Source organism: Bidens hawaiensis, unplaced genomic scaffold (assembly GCF_021521415.1).
Source record: "Bidens hawaiensis isolate Kalapana, Puna unplaced genomic scaffold, B.hawaiensis_p1.1 tig00034722_1, whole genome shotgun sequence".
Taxonomy (NCBI): domain Eukaryota; kingdom Viridiplantae; phylum Streptophyta; class Magnoliopsida; order Asterales; family Asteraceae; genus Bidens; species Bidens hawaiensis.
The window spans coordinates 60,211-78,660 of NW_027496033.1; the positions used below are offsets into that span (position 1 = coordinate 60,211).

At 39.5% G+C, this 18,450-nt stretch overlaps 1 pseudogene; it reads right to left on the reverse strand.

The window, feature by feature from the left end:
• Positions 1-7,538: 7,538 nt before the first annotated feature.
• On the reverse strand, positions 7,539-8,615 carry LOC143586620 (senescence-specific cysteine protease SAG39 pseudogene; annotated as a pseudogene).
• Positions 8,616-18,450: the final 9,835 nt, after the last annotated feature.

Genomic DNA, 18,450 nt, shown 5'->3' on the forward strand with positions numbered 1-18,450 from the left:
ATGTGAAGGGTTTCGCCTTGACACTGTACCCGCACTCGTCTTATGGTTTCTCGCTTTCCAAGGTAAGGGGGTATATTCCCTCTTATTTTTGAATCTTTGAATCTTTTTGAATCTTTTTGAAATTCGAAGAGTTGGTGAAAGGATAAGAACAGTCCAAACGGGTGAAGTGACGTTGGCGTCTCCTGACGGTTTCTTCTGACGGTTTCAGGACGTGCAGGAAGTTATGGCGACGTGACAGTATATGGTCATTCCAGACGCTTTTCCAGGCGCGTGGGCGCGAGTTTTACGGCACGCGTCCTTTCAACAGCTGTTTTCCACGTGTCATAGTTTCATTGCACCTGCGCTTTCTCTCTCCTCCGCATTAAATTCATCGCATTCATTGCGATGAGTATATAAAGGGGGAGATGGTGCATCTTAATTCACACATTCACTTCACTCTTCTTCTTCTAAACGATTTCCAGCGAATACTCTAACTTTTCCGTCGAGCATTCTCCTGAAATCGTTCTCTTTCTTACCTCAAAAATGTCTTCTACTCATGATCCCGAGGTTACTGCCGAGGAGTCCGATGTATACCTTGAGAATCCGTCGTCCACGTCTGATAAGGACGATAAGAGTACTGCTGGTTAGTGCCAGTGTACTCTTTCTGTTGACTTGTATCACTACATCGTCAAGAAGTTCATGCTCGAGCCCTACGAGCCTGAGTTTCCAGAGCCTCACCAGACGGTGTATGATGCCCCTAAGGGCAAGATAGGGGTTTATGCCTCATTCTTCATATATGGGAATCTTAGATTCCCATTAACGAAGTTCGTATACCGTGTTCTGGAGAAACACGGTGTACATTTGACGGAGGTGCACCCGATGGCGATCGCTAAGGTTCGCCACTTTGAATGGGTGTGCCACATTCTGGGCGTCGAGCCCCGTGTCGACCGCCTGATGACCTTCTACTCCTGGAGGTGCATCCAGGGCTGGTATACCTTGGTCACTCGGATCAAGGGTTTGAAGATCTGCGCTACCGAGCGCAGTCTTCGGTCTTGGAAGCGGGAGTTTTTCTACATCTCCACTCGCGTCGTCCCTATTGAGATGACGTTCAAGAACGGGAGGGCGCTCCCTAGCCTTCACGCCTCCAATTACCAAGAGGCGGAATGGTTCGCCAAGATCTCCCAGATCCAGACTCCGGTTTACCGCTTTGCGGAGTCTGGGATGGTGATGCTTGGGATGAGCCGGGTATGGAAGGATGCCAGTTCTGAGACTCCGCAAGTACCCATCATCCTCGAATACGGTTTGAACTCTACTCCTTACGGTATGCTCCGTCTTATGTGCTGATTTAGGGTTTTTCTTCTAACTGTTTTTCTTTTTGTTTCAGAGGGGAATGACTTACAATCGCTTCTGCATCCGCGGGAGGCTGGTGGTCCCACCCGGCTGGGTACTCGTGATCTTGACGAGAACGAGTTGCCCATCTTGGAGCAGACGGCGGACAGATTCGTGGAGGTCTACCCGTCGGGCCACGAGATTTTGAGCGTCACGCGGCCAGGTAAGGGATTCTTTAATCCTCGCCCTCTGCATGCTCAGACTTATGCTCGAGTTCCTCTAATTTTGTCATCTTCTGATGAGGAATCTGCAGATGGGCCTTTCTTCGTGAGGAAGAAGAAAGCTGCCGCCGTGAAGGGCAAGGCGAAGGTTACCTCCGCCGTCGACCTAGGAAATCAGTCTGACTCCGAGACTGAAAGCGAGGAGGCGGCGGGGAACCCTGGTGGTGGTGAGACAATTGTCTCGGAGGTTGAGACAGCTGTCACCTCCGAGCAACCAAGTTCTACGACGGTGACTGGCGTGAAGAGGCCAGTTCCATCGGGTTCATCCCCACCCGTCAGAACTTTCAAGATTAAGAAAACCCGTAAGTGTAATTTTATTTACCTTTCCCGCATTTCTTTCCGCCGTTGTTTATAATATTTTGTTTCATGCAGGAGTGGATGCAACTGCATTCCAAAGTGGTGCGGGAAGAAGCAGTTCTGGACCCACGACGGTAGGTTTGGTCAACCTATCCGAGGCGATGACCCAGGCCGCTGCGCCTGTTTCCAGTGTTGGTTCAGTTGCTCATCCCGTTGAGTCAACTGTTCCAATTGTGACGTCATCTCCGCCGGCTGTCAGTGCCATCTTCACTGCATCCTTCACTGAGCAGGCGGTGATTTTTTCTGCGGGCTCCTCCGCAGCGGCAGCCACGGTTGTGAGTTCACCTCCAGTGAGTTCACCTCCGATGGTCTCTACCGCGGCGGCTTCTACCATGCCTCCTCCGGCACCGGCGACTACCTCGTCCATGGCCGGTTCATCAGGTATGTTCAGGGTTGGGGCTTCTAGCCAATCTTTGCCTCCTTCCCATCTCCCTGACCTCTTGGATGGATATCCCTTAGGTTCGGGCGATGGGTTTGGCGGCTACCGGCCTATTGTCGACCCTACAGGTGCGTGGGGTTATTTTGGCCTATTATCTATTTTTATCATTTTTTCCTAACTGTTTTTTGTTTTTGCAGTTTCGGATTCCAATGAGGTGTATGTTCCACGGTGGAACATCCGCCGGGGAACAACCCTTCGAACGGCTGTGGATTGCGTCGAATGGGCACGCCATGCCGCCCCAAGCGGTGCGTTGGGGGGAGGCAATGGCTAGCTACCAGGAGGGTAGGCTAACCAATAAGCTCCGAATTCTCCTTGCTCGGATGTAGCCGCGCGTCGAGTTGCTTTGTCGTGAAAACGACAAGTTAAAGACGGCGCGTAGCCTGGAAGTGGCTCAGGCGCGAGCATTGCGGGAGGAGAATAGGAGGCTTGCTGCTACTGCTACAGAGAAGGAGAAGGCCTACAAGGGCCTTGAGGTCGAGGTTTAGGCCAGGCATGAGGCCCGTTCCAAGGCTACCCAAGCTGTTAACGAACAGCTTAGATTGGCCAAGGAAACTGCGCGGAACGCGACCGAGAGGGCCACCAAAGCTGAAGCCGTTGCTGAGCCTCTGCGCACTGAAAACGAAGAGCTTAAAGCCAAATTAGAAAAGCTCTAGCAGGCTCATGATGCTTTGGCGTTAGAAGATGCCAAGAAGCTCCAAGAGCTCCTGGATCAGAAGGGTATGCTTGACCGCACTGAGCGTAAACTGAAGGGTGTTGAAGAGGCTGCTGCTAAGGATGTGTTGCTTGCCAACCTTAACAAAAATGAAGCCGAACGCACCCGTGATCAAGCTCAAGCTGCCCTCCAAGAAGCTCTGATCACCAAGGAATGGCTTCTACGAGAAGTGTTGTCGCAGGTATGCGTAGTTCGTAATTTATTTACGCTTTTCTTTATACTTAGAAAAGTTTTTGATACATATATTTTTATTTTGTAGGTTGTGCATCGGATTGTTACGAACACATCATATGACGATGCTATGAGTGCAGCCCTCAACGCTTCTCATGAGGATGGGGAGAAAGCTGGTTTTCTGCTTGGTCTAGGATTTGCTGAGAAGGGCATTCCGCCTTCCAACTTTCCTTTGCATGATGTAGACACTGAAGCTGCCTACGATCAAGCCGTGAACCAATACACTGCCTTCCCACATCCGGTGGTGGAGAAGGTGAACGAGATTGCTGCTGCTGATGATGGGCTAGCTATTCTCAAAGCTTTCCTTGAACCGCCACAGCCAACTGATGGTGCGGGTTCAAGTGGGTTTGGAGGGAGTGGTCCTGAAGTTTAAACCTTGAGATCCCTTCCCACCGTTAGGATAGATTTACATTTCTGTAGGCGGGTAGATACCTGGCCATTCTTGTAATGTTTGAATTTTTATGAAATATAAATGTTTGTGCGGGTGGGACCGTCACTTTCAGTTAATGACTTGCTTTATAAACGTTATATGACTTGCTCATGCATATTATAGTTTAATTTAGCAATTTTCCAAGTGTTTTGAATAAGTTAACCTTTCGACGCGTGGTTGTCAATAGGTTAGTGTTCAGTTTCCTCTATCATGATTGTGCGGGTAGGACCGTCACTTTCCTTTAGGATGACCAAACTTCACCTATAACTGACCTGCGTGAAGGTTTTCCTCATCTTTTTAGAAATTTTCAAAGTGTTTTGAATAAATTAACCTTTCGATGCGTGGTTGTCAATAGGTTAATGTTCAGTTTCCTCTATCATGATTGTGCGGGTAGGACCGTCACTTTCACTTAGGATGACCAAACTTCACCTATAACTGACCTGCGTGAAGGTTTTCCTCATCTTTTTAGAAATTTCTAAGTGTTTTGAATAAGTTAACCTTTCGATGCGTGGTTGTCGATAGGTTAATTTTCAGTTTCCTCTATCATGATTGTGCGGGTAGGACTGTCACTTTCATTTAGTGGGATGACCAAACTTCACCTATAACTGACCTGCGTGAAGGTTTTCCTCATCTTTTCCTTAGAAATTTTTACCATTTTTTGTGTTTATGCGGGTTTTGCCGCCTTCCACACGCAACGACTTACTTTCCCGCTTATTTATGCGGTGAATACCGGCATATCAGTTTGGTCAGATCGTAAGTAAATGTAAGACTATCAGCGTCAATGTGATAAGGAGAATCATTTCCATTAGAAGTGGCTCTAGGCTTTTTCTTTACAAGTTTGGAATTGATCTACATGCAGCCTGTGTAATTTAGCTCCCTTCCATGTTCTTGGGATGGGGGTGTTATCGAGCCTTTTGAGCCGATATGCGCCTGGTTCGGAATCTCGTTGTTTACGCAGTATGTAGTCTCCAACATTGAAGCTGCAGTTTCATCCGTGTTTTCCCCAACTGGGGTTCTACACGCATTAGCCTGCTTAGCGTCCATTACGCCACGAGGTGTGTGAGTTTCCCATCTCTGACGAATGCTTCGACGAAGTCCTTCAAGGATACGCATTCCTCCGTGGTGTGGCCTTTTGTCCTGTGGAAGTCACAGGATTTGCTTTGATCAGCGTTTAGACGCTGTCGGATTATTGGAGCCTCTGGCCATGGGAGCCTCTCAGTGGCAAATATCTCGGTGACGCTTTTGGTGAGTGGCGTCCATCTGGAGTTCCGGTTCGATGACTGCATGTTATCCCTTCCGCCTAACCGAGGGTGCGAGTCAGATGAGGTGTCAAAGTTTACCCTTGACTGCCAAATACCAAGCTTCCTCTTTTTGTTTTGTCGGGCGGTAAGGACGTTGTTTTCTCTTGTTTTCTGAGTGTAGAGGTTTGTGCTCTGGGGAAGATCTCTACCCAGTTGCTTTTCCGTTTCCGCGAAGCGTTTAGCTGCTGTCATGATGGCATCCCACGTGGATGGCATGCCATCTTTACCAGTCAAGGTGCGGATGAGCTCTGGGTCTTCCGCGCCCTGGATGAAAGCAGCGCGAACAAGATCTTCGCTAATAGTGCCCAGACTTAGCTTCTTTGAATTGAAGCGCGTGATGAAGTCTAGTAAAGACTCATCTTCCTCTCGGATGCAGTTGAGGATCGTCCATTGCTCTTCGGTATACTTTCTTTGTTGACTGAAGTGTTGGCTGAACTTCTGCTGGAAGTCTGCCCAATCGTAGATGTGGTGGACCGGTAGACGGTCAAACCATGCTCTGGCTGCCCCAACAAGCGTCATTTGGAACATGTAACACCACGTGGGTTCCGTCCAATTGCTGACGGTTGCCCCCGCTATGAATCTGTTCAAATGATCGTCTGGGTCAGATATACCATCATATGTGCCTATGTTGGAGATCTGTTTGGCACTTTTCGGGGCAATTACTTCCGCAATGTCCCTTGCAAATTTGGACGTTCCCGCATTTGCAACAGTTGGTCTGAAGGTTTTAGAGAAGTCACGTGGGTTTCCACCCGCGTTTTTTGGTTTAAAGGTTTCTCTAAAATTTCTTCTCTGGTGGAAATCTGCTTGTTTATGCTTCCCTTTCGCCATATGGCGCGGGTTTGCGTCACTGTCAGATTCATCCCAATCTTCATCATACTCGCACTCATTACTCAAGTTGAGCTGTTGTCGAGTGTTTCCGAACTCGTCATTGGCCTGTTGGAGTGAACGTAAACGTTCATCCAACTCGGCTTGGAATTCTCTTTGACGTGCCCCCGCCCAAGCTTTAACTTGGTCTAATGTTTGGCGGGGGAGCCTCGTCTGTTTTTCCACCTGGGTATCGATGAATCTCAGGGGAAGATTGTTTACTGCACTTTCCCCGGCTTGGGTAACCGGGGTAGTGTTCGTAACATTCGTATACTCGCTGGTGTTCCTCCCAGTGGCTGGGGTTGTGGTTACCGGAGTTTCTTGGTTACCCGGTGGCTTTGGCATCGGAGTAACGTTAACCATCTTTCCAGAAGTTTGAAAAAACTGAAAAAAGGAAGATTAAGTTCTAGCTTAATGCACGGATGGCGCCAATGAAGAAAAACTAGATGACCCCGGCAGATTACGGATAATTTTAGGGTTAAGTAGATGTTTCCCACGAGGGTTAGGTCCGACAAAGATGGTTATTCTTCTTGACCTGCAAAACAGACACCGTGAGCTCGTCACTGAGAAGGGGGGGGGGGGTTCCTCCTTGTGACCATCCTCCGGCGTGAGAATCAGACTAGATTGCTCTGAATATAAGTGTATATTGAGAGAAATAGCTAGAGAGAAGATAAGTTAATATCAGATGATATAAGATAATGATACCGTTCCAAGGTGTTGGAGTATTTATAGCCGAAGGTAGGTTTCCAAGCAGGTACGGCCAGCTGTATAATATTCCTTTTCCACCAACTACAGGCTACGCACGTGCCACGATGGGAGTTGGTGAGTAGGCAGCGGCTGATAGTGACATGGCCAGCTGTATAATATTTCTTTTTCACCAACCGTGGGCTGTGTACGTGCCACGATGGGAGTTGGTGGGTAGGCAGCGGCTGATAGTGACATTTTGTACTAGAGCGTGCTCCTCCTCGTACTGTTGTCGGTGAGCTGTCACCCTGTGATTGGTTCATGGGCTGCTTTGGTCAGATCTTGTCTATTTTGTCCATACCTTGGCAGGTATAGTACAAAAGATCTTCCAGAAGCGTACGGACTGGCTCATTTGGGCGGGAGTATTCCCGCCTTGCTCATTCCTTCCTCAGGTGACATTGCTGAAGTGTAAGAGTTAGTGCCTTATGCGTGTAGCCTTACCGTTAGTGCGGGTAGCCTTCCTTTTTGGTATGTACCCACAGCTGCGGGAACAGGTAGGGTACTGTACCAAGGGAGGCTTTCCTGCGGGAACAGCTGGCTTACTGCGTGTAAGGTCTTCATCTCTCTGAGCATGGTGGGTCCTGCGGAACCAGTTGGTTTTTGCGCAGACGTACCTTTTCATGGTGTGTCTTGCGGGTCCAACTGGACTTTGCTGGGACCTACCTCTTCACAAGTAATGTAACTTTTATTACATACTCAAAAGTAAAACATAATAAGACAACTAGTAATATAATTTTAGCTTTCTTGGAATAATAAGTTACTAAACTACATTGCCAGTTTGATCTTAACTAAGAACTCAATGTTCATATTAGTTCACTACAAAGTTGTCAGGGCCGTTGGTGACACTTGAGCGTATATAATTTACAGACGATTAAGCTGTCGGGTAAGATGCTCGCATGGCAATTCCACACATTCCTTCCGGAAAATCCACATCCCGCTGAATCATTCCAAAACCATTATGACCCCAACCAGGGCCCCACGAGTTCTTCACTAACCTATACTTTATGCCCTCATGTGTTCCATACCCGACTATTGTAACATCATGTGTTAAATTTGTTCCACAATGTGTTGTTAAAACACCGCTTGAGTAGTACCCGAATTCCTCACAATTTGCATCTATTGACACAGATACCGGTTGTTTGGAGACAGCTATCAGCAGTGCTGTTTCATTGTTGGTTGGTACCATTTCATAACCACTGATGGTGGTTGCCCGAACTGCCTCGTTAACCGTGTTGCATGATTCATTAGCTGCATTGTAGGGGTAGCCGGATTCGGTATTTATCCTAGTTTTAGCAATATAATCAAAGGCATTTTCTTTAAATCCTCCTAGACATCCTCCACTTCCATTCCGGTTACAACCTACAAGCTGCTGCTCGGATAGTGACAATAGTTTGCCTGTTGTAATGTAAGTAATTCCTTCGACAGCAGAGATTGTCGAAAACGCCCAACAACTTCCTGTTAAACACATTACACGAATTAAATAAAAACAAGATTTTTTCTAAATTTTTTGTTGATCAGACTTACCACATCCAAATTGTTGCTTGACTTGTGTGACCGCACCTTCCTCCTTCTAGTCCAAACTATCTGGCACTTCACTCACACTTTCATATTTAAAAGATGTTGATAGAGGAAACTTCAAATCATGGGGATCTTTGTGCCCATGATAGGCCTTGACTTCGTCCTTCGTCAGGTCCGCAAATTGGTTAATAGCCAGCTTGAATGAACGATCTCCGAACGAGTTGAATGACTCTATGAATTCGACATTTTTCCTGAATATTTCGAGGCGCATTTCCTTCTCTGCATATGTATCGTATACACGACCATGTTCAGCCATCCAGAGATCATGCTTCTCTGATATGACTGCATCGTTTAGAGTTCGTGATGTTACTTGACACACAAACAACCCAACGATTAGAAGGACATAAGGAATTGGTACGGACAAACCCATGGATTACTGTTGTTACTACTAATTTTGTTATAATTGAGAGGTGTACATTAATCTGTGTAAGGTACCCTTTATATACTAGTACAAATGAGTTTTCCCTTCGTAATCATTCTGGTCATTTTAAGGAAAGATCATGTACGTTAACTGATAATATTTTCGGAATCATTGTTAACATTTGATAGTCATTATCACATGGAATGTTTTTAATTTAACTTACGTTACTTATAGGTTACCTAAGGTGATGGTATTTTTCCACAAATAAACCATGAAACGTACAATATTATTCCAAGTATAGATCATTCCTTTAGTTAGAAACTTAGAGCTAAAGTAAAAAGCCTGCAGTTATTGATCTGATTTGATGCCTGATCAATGAATAATAAATACGGCATGGAGATCCTACGTCTTTATAAACATTTTTATCAATAAAATCATATCGTGTAGGATCTATATTTGGCAGATTAATTTATATAAGAACAAGTTATATGGTTTCTAAAGTTGCTTATATTACACACATTATGAATTTATGATCACATCATTACTACCGGGACCAATGAGACGTTATCATTTGTAGATATAGCTGGCTATGTGGAACTCGTTCAAGAGAGAGATAGTAAATATATCACTAGTGTCGGTAACGTAGACTGTAGACATTACGGAAAACCCTACGCATTTGCTTAAGTTATATAAATATTTCTGTAACAGAATTATTTCACGCATAAGAAGGTAAAAATGAGATTAAAATGGACAAATAGTACCTATGTTGAAGTCATAATTCAATATTTTGGGAATAAGTGGTACTGTTAGAATAAAGCTGTTTGAAAGTGTTGACGTATAGGAGCGATTTGTCTTCGCTGATGTTCAATTTAGTATAATAGTGAAGACTGTAGAGCAAACAAACAATAAGATTATTCTATGTTCCTGATTGTTTCTTGTGATCGACTGTAGTTCATGGTGTGGAATATGGATTTGTTTAATGGAGCAGCAATGATGCGGAGCTCTACAAGAAAAAATCATTGGATTTGAGGATAATATTGTAAGTAGTAATCATAGTATGGATTTAAGGATAATTATTCATTCTATATTGACTTAACCAAAGTAATACCACTTTTTGTGACATGATGCAGATCTTAACAAGTGAGTGATGTGAAAGAAAGTGCCAATATACATAAGAAATGTATGCACATAATTGGTCTAATGAAGTCAACAAAGCATGGCGGAGTGGAAAATTTAGAAGTCAACGGTGACAATTATAGAAAGAAAGAAGTTTATATATATATATATATATATATATATATATATATATATATGAGATGGTTCAAGAGAGAAATGAAATTACAACGAGAAGTGCGAGAAATCTATCAGAACCATTGATTGTGTATAATCAATGACTTGTAATAGAAATGACAGTTTTGCAATTACTTGGACATATTTTTAAGATCATTTTAAGTAAAAAGGGTTAATTTGTCATTTGTGTGGGACTTAATTAACCTCGTTAAATGGAGTTTTCTTTTCTAGCCAAAGTATCTTGATCAATTATATCAACCCTAATTAATTATTAATTTCCTTTTTTCAATATTTTTCTTTATTTTATTTAATGAAATTGGTTTGTATTTAACCTGGAATTTTATTTCGTTGACTTCTACACTATTGTGAATGATAAAAAATATATTTATATGGCTAACATTGTTTAAATGTATATATTGTGAAACATAGATTTTGTGAATAACCCTACATTGAAATCCAAGGCCTACACTACAGAACCTACACTACAGTAGGTACCCATTCATTAATTGTAAAGACTAAATGAAACTTCTAGTGTAGCTTAAAACAATTGATATCTTATTTATGTGTGACTATTATGTTGTGTAGCTAGGACATATGTTACTGGTGTAGGTTAATATATTTACGTTGTGTATGGAACTTATGGGTTGTGTATGGAACTTATTTGTTCATGGTGTATGGTATAATTTATTCATTTTATTTTCACATATGCAACTTAGTCAATGTCTACACTAAATAAAACTTTTAATGTAGGTTAAAAACAATTGATATATTGTTTGTGTAGTATGTGCAATGGTGTGTAGTAATGAAAGACAATATTTTTGTTTGTGATATATAGAGTCTGTGCAGGATACATATATACATGTCCGTGGTTTGGGATATAACAATTTGTGTATGATCCATAAGTTGTTGTGTAGGAAAAAAAGTGATACGAATATTTACGAATTAATAAGAGAACAATAATATTTTTTAAATTTAATTAACAAATAAAGAATTAAAAAAATAAATGTATGTAGGATGTGTATGGCACTGTGTTTGGGTTTGATGATATGCGGTATTTTTGAATGGTGTAGGTTTATGTCGCTTAATATGAATAATTTGTGTATGTTATTATTTTAAGTGTAGGCAATAGTATTACGATATATGTTTGTGGCATTTCTAAATGTAGGTTCGTAATATGGTTTGTGTAAGTTAATATAATTATATGTCTAAATTATTAGTATGGTCTATGTAAGTTGCTAGATAAAAATTAACATGAAGCTATAATAAGGACTATATTCTAAGATTTATTAATATACGCATAATCAACAAAATTCGAATGAAATGTTCATGGATAAGCCCATCGTATTTGTTGTATATTAATATGGATATTCAATCAATTGAACAGGGGATACATATAAATATTTGAAAACGAAATAATTTTGCAACATATTGATTATCTTTCAGGGTATGGATAATCAACAAAATTGCATTTCAAACGACCGATATGGGCCAGTGTGATTATTTGGATAATCATTGTATTTAATTTGATAAAACATAAAAAAATGATTCAGATTTAGTGTGAATTTCATATGGAAATCGACTAAGTATTAAAAAGAGAAGATAACTCTTATAAAAACAATTTAAAAATAAATTGTATAGCTTTCCTAAATAATTATTAGTTACTAAGTATAAACAAATAATTATTTTACTACTTTACCTCTATGATTAAAATAAATAAAAAAAGAAGAGATAAATTGTGATTGTTTGGCTCCATTTCTCACACTTCTCCCATTAATTTCATTTCTCTCTTGAACTTAAACCTCTCTCTATCTCTCTCTCTCTATATATATACACACACATATATATATATATTGAATCTTGCTAACTGTTCGATTTATACTTTATATGCTTGCATATACAGCTCTTTCTTACTAATATCATCTTCGGTTTAACACCACCTAAATGAGATGGCTGATATTGTGGAGCTAAGTTAAGAGCTGGCCGAGCTATATTTATTTTGGCTTTATTTATAGAGAGATTTACAGTTTTCGTCTTTGGAATTGGTACGGACAAACCCGTGGAATATTGTTGTTGTGACTAATGTTTTGTTATAATTGAGAGGTGTTAATTAATATGTCTGAAAATTTAATCTTTGTAATCATTCTAGTCATTTTAAGGAAAGACATGTAAGTTTAACATTTGATAGTCATTATAATATGGAATGTTTTTAATACAACTTACGTTACTTAAGGTTACTTTTGGTGATGGTAGTTTTTCCAAAATAAACCATGAAACAATATTGTTTCAATTATAGATCATTCCTTTAGTTAGGGGTGTGCACAGTTCGGTTCAGTTATTAACATTAACCTAACTTAACTGACCGGTTATCGGTTCGGTTCGATTAATTTCGGTTAATAACCAATATTAAACTTGAGCTGAAATTTTGCTTAAAAATATATGAAGTGAATGTTTAAATACATGAAATGAATAATAACTACATGAAATAAAGATATAAATATATGAAATTGAGATATTAGTACATGAAATGGAGATTTAAATACATGAAAATGATAGTATTTAACTATTAATACATATGATATATGAAATCGAGGGAAAAAGACTTGAAAATATTAAAAAAATAAAGAGTTCGGTTCGGTTAATTTCGGTTAATTCGGTTTTCAGTTATATCGTTTCGGTTTCGTCGGTTTCGGTTAGGTTTCGGTTAAGGATTCGGTTATTGCTCACCCCTACCTTTAGTTGGAGAGAAAAAAAAACCCGACGGTTATTAATCCGATCTACCTAAGTCTTTATAAACATTTTTATCAATAAAATCATATCGTGTTAGATCTTTATTTGGCACTAGCTTGAGGCATGTGTATTACACGGGTAATTGATGAAAATTTTAAACTTTAATCATTAAGTGAAATACAGTTAACAAAATGATCATATATTTTATATAGTTACAATTTACATTAAAATTACATAAATTACTAAGATTACAAAAATATGTTCCGAATAGGTAAAACCTTAATTTCTTGTACACTACATTTGTGATTTGTGATTGTATTGGTTGGTAAACATTGTTTATCACAAATTAAAATTTTTAGTTCATGCATGCTTGTAACTCTTGATAAAGTAACATATAGGTATGCTTATAACTCTTGATATAGTCACGTATAGTTTTCAGTTTGACAAATAAGATTCTTTAAGTACATACCAACCCTAGATAAAGGATAACATATCCATGAAACTAACAAAAAAATATTCATACACGTTAAATATCATAAATTTTAATCAATTATTATAATGTTATTTGAGATCATATGCTCATGTCTTTTCCAAAAATATGATTAACAAAAAACCAGATTACATTTGTTTTGATGGTATAGTCATCCTTATAAACTTAGAATAGATAGATTTGTATAAGAACAACTGAACATGTTATATGGTTTCTAAAGTTGCTTGCATGCATTTAAACATATTATGGTCACATCATTACTACACGATGAAGCATACTCATTTATAGACCTAGCTATCTCAAACTCTTTTAAGAGATACAGTAATTATGTAACAATTGTATTCATAATTACTAAATAAGGAGTGTTATTGTCATTACTCATTAGTATAAAGCATGTTCAGAGTCTTGTTAAGTATTTGCAAAGGTAGAAGGGTCTAGTATATATGTATGAAAAGTTAGAAACTGATTTACAGTAAGGGTTAGATGTATGCTGACATTTCAATGAAACATTGTATCGGTTGATTGATTTTATATACCCATCGAAATCCATGTAAATAAATAGATTGATATCAAGAAAGTTATTTGTTTCTCAAATTCATTTGATTGCTCTTTAATATACCAACAATTAAATTCACAGCACATGTTACAAACCTTTAGAAGTAAGAAAGCAATCGATCAAGAAGTGGCAACGGGTTTGGACTCAAATCAGTAGCAATAATCAAACCATAAATTCTATGAAGCCGTTCGGGACCCCAACCTCAGACTTCGGTTTTATTCGAATTTACTATGATGTAACCTCCTCATAATCATACATGTTTTGTTAGGGACGTATATGAGAATATGCGAGATCTTATGGACCTTGTTTGAGTAGAAAAATGGACCCCTATATATAAAATTGTTTTTAAAAAAGAAACCAAAATATAATCCATTCATCAGCCTATTTAGGCTAAAAACAAAAAAAAACGTTTTATTCTTTAAATTATCCGAATTTAAATAGGTTTTTATTTTATATTTTTATAGTTGAGTTTTAAGTTTAGTTGTGGGCTTTTGTTAAATAAACATAATAAATTAACATGAAAAGTGTTAATTTTGGTGTGAAACAAAGAAAAGTGTTAATATATATATATATATATATATATATATATATATATATAGGTATATGTATCACGGGGATGGATCTTGCGAGAAGTGATATTACAGCGAGAAGTGCGAGAAGTGAAGGTGTAACTCCATTAATCCTTAATTTCACTCTCTTTCTTAGGATGTTACATACATATATGTAGGTTGGTTGTATTTATGTTTTAGCTACGCACATTTAAACCTACCTACACACATTTACATGCGTACCTACACACATTCAAACCTACCTACACACAAACAAACGTACCGAACCACATTAAAACCTACAAACCTACACACATACAAACATACATACACATATATAAAAATACGTACCTACACACGTACATACGCATCTACACAATAAGAAAGGGAGTGAAAATAGAGATTAATGGAGTTACACATTCACTTCTCACACTTCTTGCTGTAAAAAAACTTCTGAAATGATTCAATACCTATGTACCACTAGCTAAATAAAAAAAGAAGAAGTTTTGATGAATTGGTGTGAAAGAAAAAAATGTGTGAGTGCAAAGGTTCGAATACCAATTGCAGTCAGTGCGGAGAACCAGCTAAACCACATAATATTTTTGGTTTACTTGCGTTTGTATAAACTTTATGTATAATTAGGCTCCTAAAATTTTTGTTGGTTTTTGCGATGGCACAGCCCGAAAATGCCATGGGCCATCCCTGTGTTTCATGCCATTCCACTGCCGCTCTAGGATCTCTCTTCCAATCCCACTTTCATTGTATGCATGATCCAACTTTTGAATAACAATCCACAAATTTTAAAATTTTTCTTTGCAAGTTTGAAAATGTTTTTTTTTTCACCCGAACTTAGCCCTCCATTTTGCCAACAAGGCCATATTAGTATCCTTAATCGCCCCCATACCTAGCCCTCCATACTCTTTAGAAGCCAACATTTCTGCCATGCGACCCATCTAGTTTTTTCCCATTAGTTATTCGTCGAGCCCCAAAAATAATTCTGTCTAATACCTTCGAGGGAGCCTTTTATAGTGAAAGGAAACACGACCTGCAAAAGAAGGAAACTTTTGTTTCCAATTAGATAGTTTGGAACTATAATGGTCATTGAGCACTAATAGGTAGACCTAACTAAGTGAATGTGAATTCACACACCCGGCACCTCAAAACCTCGGCCGATTGGATAATATCTTCATCCGGTACACAAACTCCAAAATATAGTTTTTATTCAAATTAACTTTTAGTCCTAAAGCAATGAAAAACATCTCATAATACAGTTGATGTTTATTAGGTTATGATCTGGCCATTTTGATACAAACATCACAATATCACATCATTCGCATAACAGAGATGCAAAGTTTAGACATGAAAACCTCCAAAGTTTCCATGGCTATGATAAATAAAAAGATGCATGAGGGTCGCCTTGACGAATACCTGTTGGTATGAAGAGCAGATTGAAATGCAAGGAATATAATTGAAACAAAGAATTCAAAGATGAAGTTTTTGGAATTAATTGGATGATCTCACAAATAGCACGTAGACTACAATATAAAAAAAAGAACCCTAGAACTAGTCTTAGGAAACTAGCGTAAACTTCCTAAAGACTAGGACTATGAAACAGACTGGCCCATTGGCCTCTTATTCAAAACAAATAACATATGCAAAAATAAAATAAACGTGCATGATCAATTAATTCATCTTTTCTAGACTGGTTTGGGTCATTCTTCAGTATCCTTACTTGAGCCAAACTCCCTGACTGCAAGTTGATGCCGAAAATACACAAACTTTTCTCTTGATAAAGCTTTAGTCAGCACATCAGCAAGTTATTGGTTTGTGTTGCAATACTTTAACTTCACAACATCTTGTGCTACCATATCTCGAACAAAGTGATGCTTTAATTCAATATGTTTTGATCTACCATTGAGAACCAGATTCTTACTCAGATTGATTGCTGAAACATTGTCACAATAGATTGTTGTAGCTCCTCCCTGATGTAGATCGAGATCAACTAACATCCTTCTTATCCCTATGGCTTGACACGTTGCTGCAGTGGCCGATATGTATTCGGCCTCGGTACTCGATAAAGCCACAATTGCTTACTTCATTGAACTCCAACTAACAGCCTCGCTTCCAATAGAAAACATATGCGGATATACTCTTCCTATCATCCAAACAACTTGCCCAATCGCTGTCCGAAAAAACCGCATAATTCAACCTTGGTTCCTTTTTTGTACCAAATACCATAGCCCAGGGTTCCGTTAACATACTTTAAAATCTTTTTGCTGCTCCAAGATGTACTATAGAGGGTGTTTTCATGAACCGTGACACTATACTCACCGCGTGACTGATGTCAAGCCTTGTGTGAGTTAAGTATATCAATCCCCCTACCAAGCTTCGATAAACCGTTTCATTCGTCTTGTCTGCCTCATAATTTACTTGAAATTTATCATTGGCATTCATTGGTGTATTCTCCACATTACATTCTTCCACTTGAAACTTCTTTAAGAGATTCTTAGCATACTTTTCCTTTGACAAAAATACACCATGCCTGGTCTGTCTTACTTCTAAGCCCAAGAAATACTTGAGGAGACCAAGATCGGTCATCTCAAATTCCTTTTTCATACCACTCTTAAATTCAACAATCAATTTGGGAGATTGACTCGTGCAAATGATGTCATCAACATATAAGCACATATACATCAGCCGATTACCTTCTTCATTCTTTAAGTACAAGGTTGGTTCATTTTGGCTTCTAATATACCCGTTTTTTATAAAATATCCATCAATCTTTGAGTACCAAGCTCTAGGAGCTTGTTTCAAGCCATACAAAGCCTTCTTCAACATGTAGACTTTATTTTTTTGGCCCGATACTTCAAACCCTTGTGGTTGTTCAACATAATTTCTTCATTTAACTCACCGTTAAGGAACGCCGACTTAACATCTAGTTGATGAATGAACCAACCCAGTTGAGCTGCCACCGATAGAACAACTCGAATAGTTTCAAAAATAGCAATTGGTGCAAACGTTTCTTGATAATAAATTCCATGTTGTTGTGAGTACCCTTTAGCCATCAAACGAGCCTTATATTTTAACACTTCACATTTAGGCCCAATTTTCGTTTTGTGCAACCATTTCAAGCCCACCAGATTTTTTCCATCAGGTAGGTGAACAAGATTCCACGTATCATTCCGTTCAATGGCATTGATTTCTTCTTTCATAGCATTTTTTCCAAACTTCTTTATCAGCGGCTTCTTTGAAACATGTCGGGTCTGCAGCTGAGCGAACTGACATGTATCAAAATCATCATAGACGGGATCTTCAACCTCAGTTGCACGAGCATAGACTCGGTTTAAAGAGTGTATTCTAGCCTGAATGGGTTCGAACGGAGTTTTAGGTGTATTTGAGCAAGATGCTTGTGTAGAAGGTGTGGTGATGTTAGAAGGCTCGGTTTATTGAGAGGTTCTTGATTGGGCAGATGGAATGGCTGAGTTTGAGGCAGCAGTATGAGGAGTTTTTGGTGATTGTGGAGGGTCGGATAAGGGAGGATCTGATGACTCGGAAGAGGGCATATTTGTTGGTTCAGTATCAATAGGAAATGGGTCAATGTAGTTTGTATCATAGAGTTATGTAGATGGATCCTTAGAGAAGTCCCATTTAGAGTCTTTGCTAAACACCACATCACGGCTTGTTAAGAATTTATTTTAAGAGGATTGTAGAGTCTATAACCATTAGATTGGCCAGAGTACCCAATGAATATGCACTTCTCCGATCTGTCATCAAGCTTCCTTCGGTTCTGGGCCGGAACCAACCTGTGTGCAACACATCCAAAGATCCGTAGGTGACAGACTGAGGGTCTTGATTTGTTCCACGCACCCCACGGTGTACAATCGGTTACAACTTTTGTTGGAGCAATTTTAATAAGATACACCACAGTGGCTACACCTTCAGCCCAAAAATAATTAGGTAACCCTTTGTGCTTGAGCGTGCTTCTGGTAAGGCCCATGATAGTTCGATTCTTTCTTTCAACTACTTTGTTGTGTTGAGGAGTGTAAGGAGGAGTGAGCTCTCGTTTAATGCCGTGTGAGTCACAGAAAGTATTAAACTCATTAGAGAGAAACTCACCTCCTCTATCACTTCTTAGGACCTTGATTGAGTTACCACTCTCGTTTTCAATAAGGGCCTTGAATATTTTAAACTTACTGAAAGCTTCAAACTTGTTAGTAACGAAGTAGACCCAAC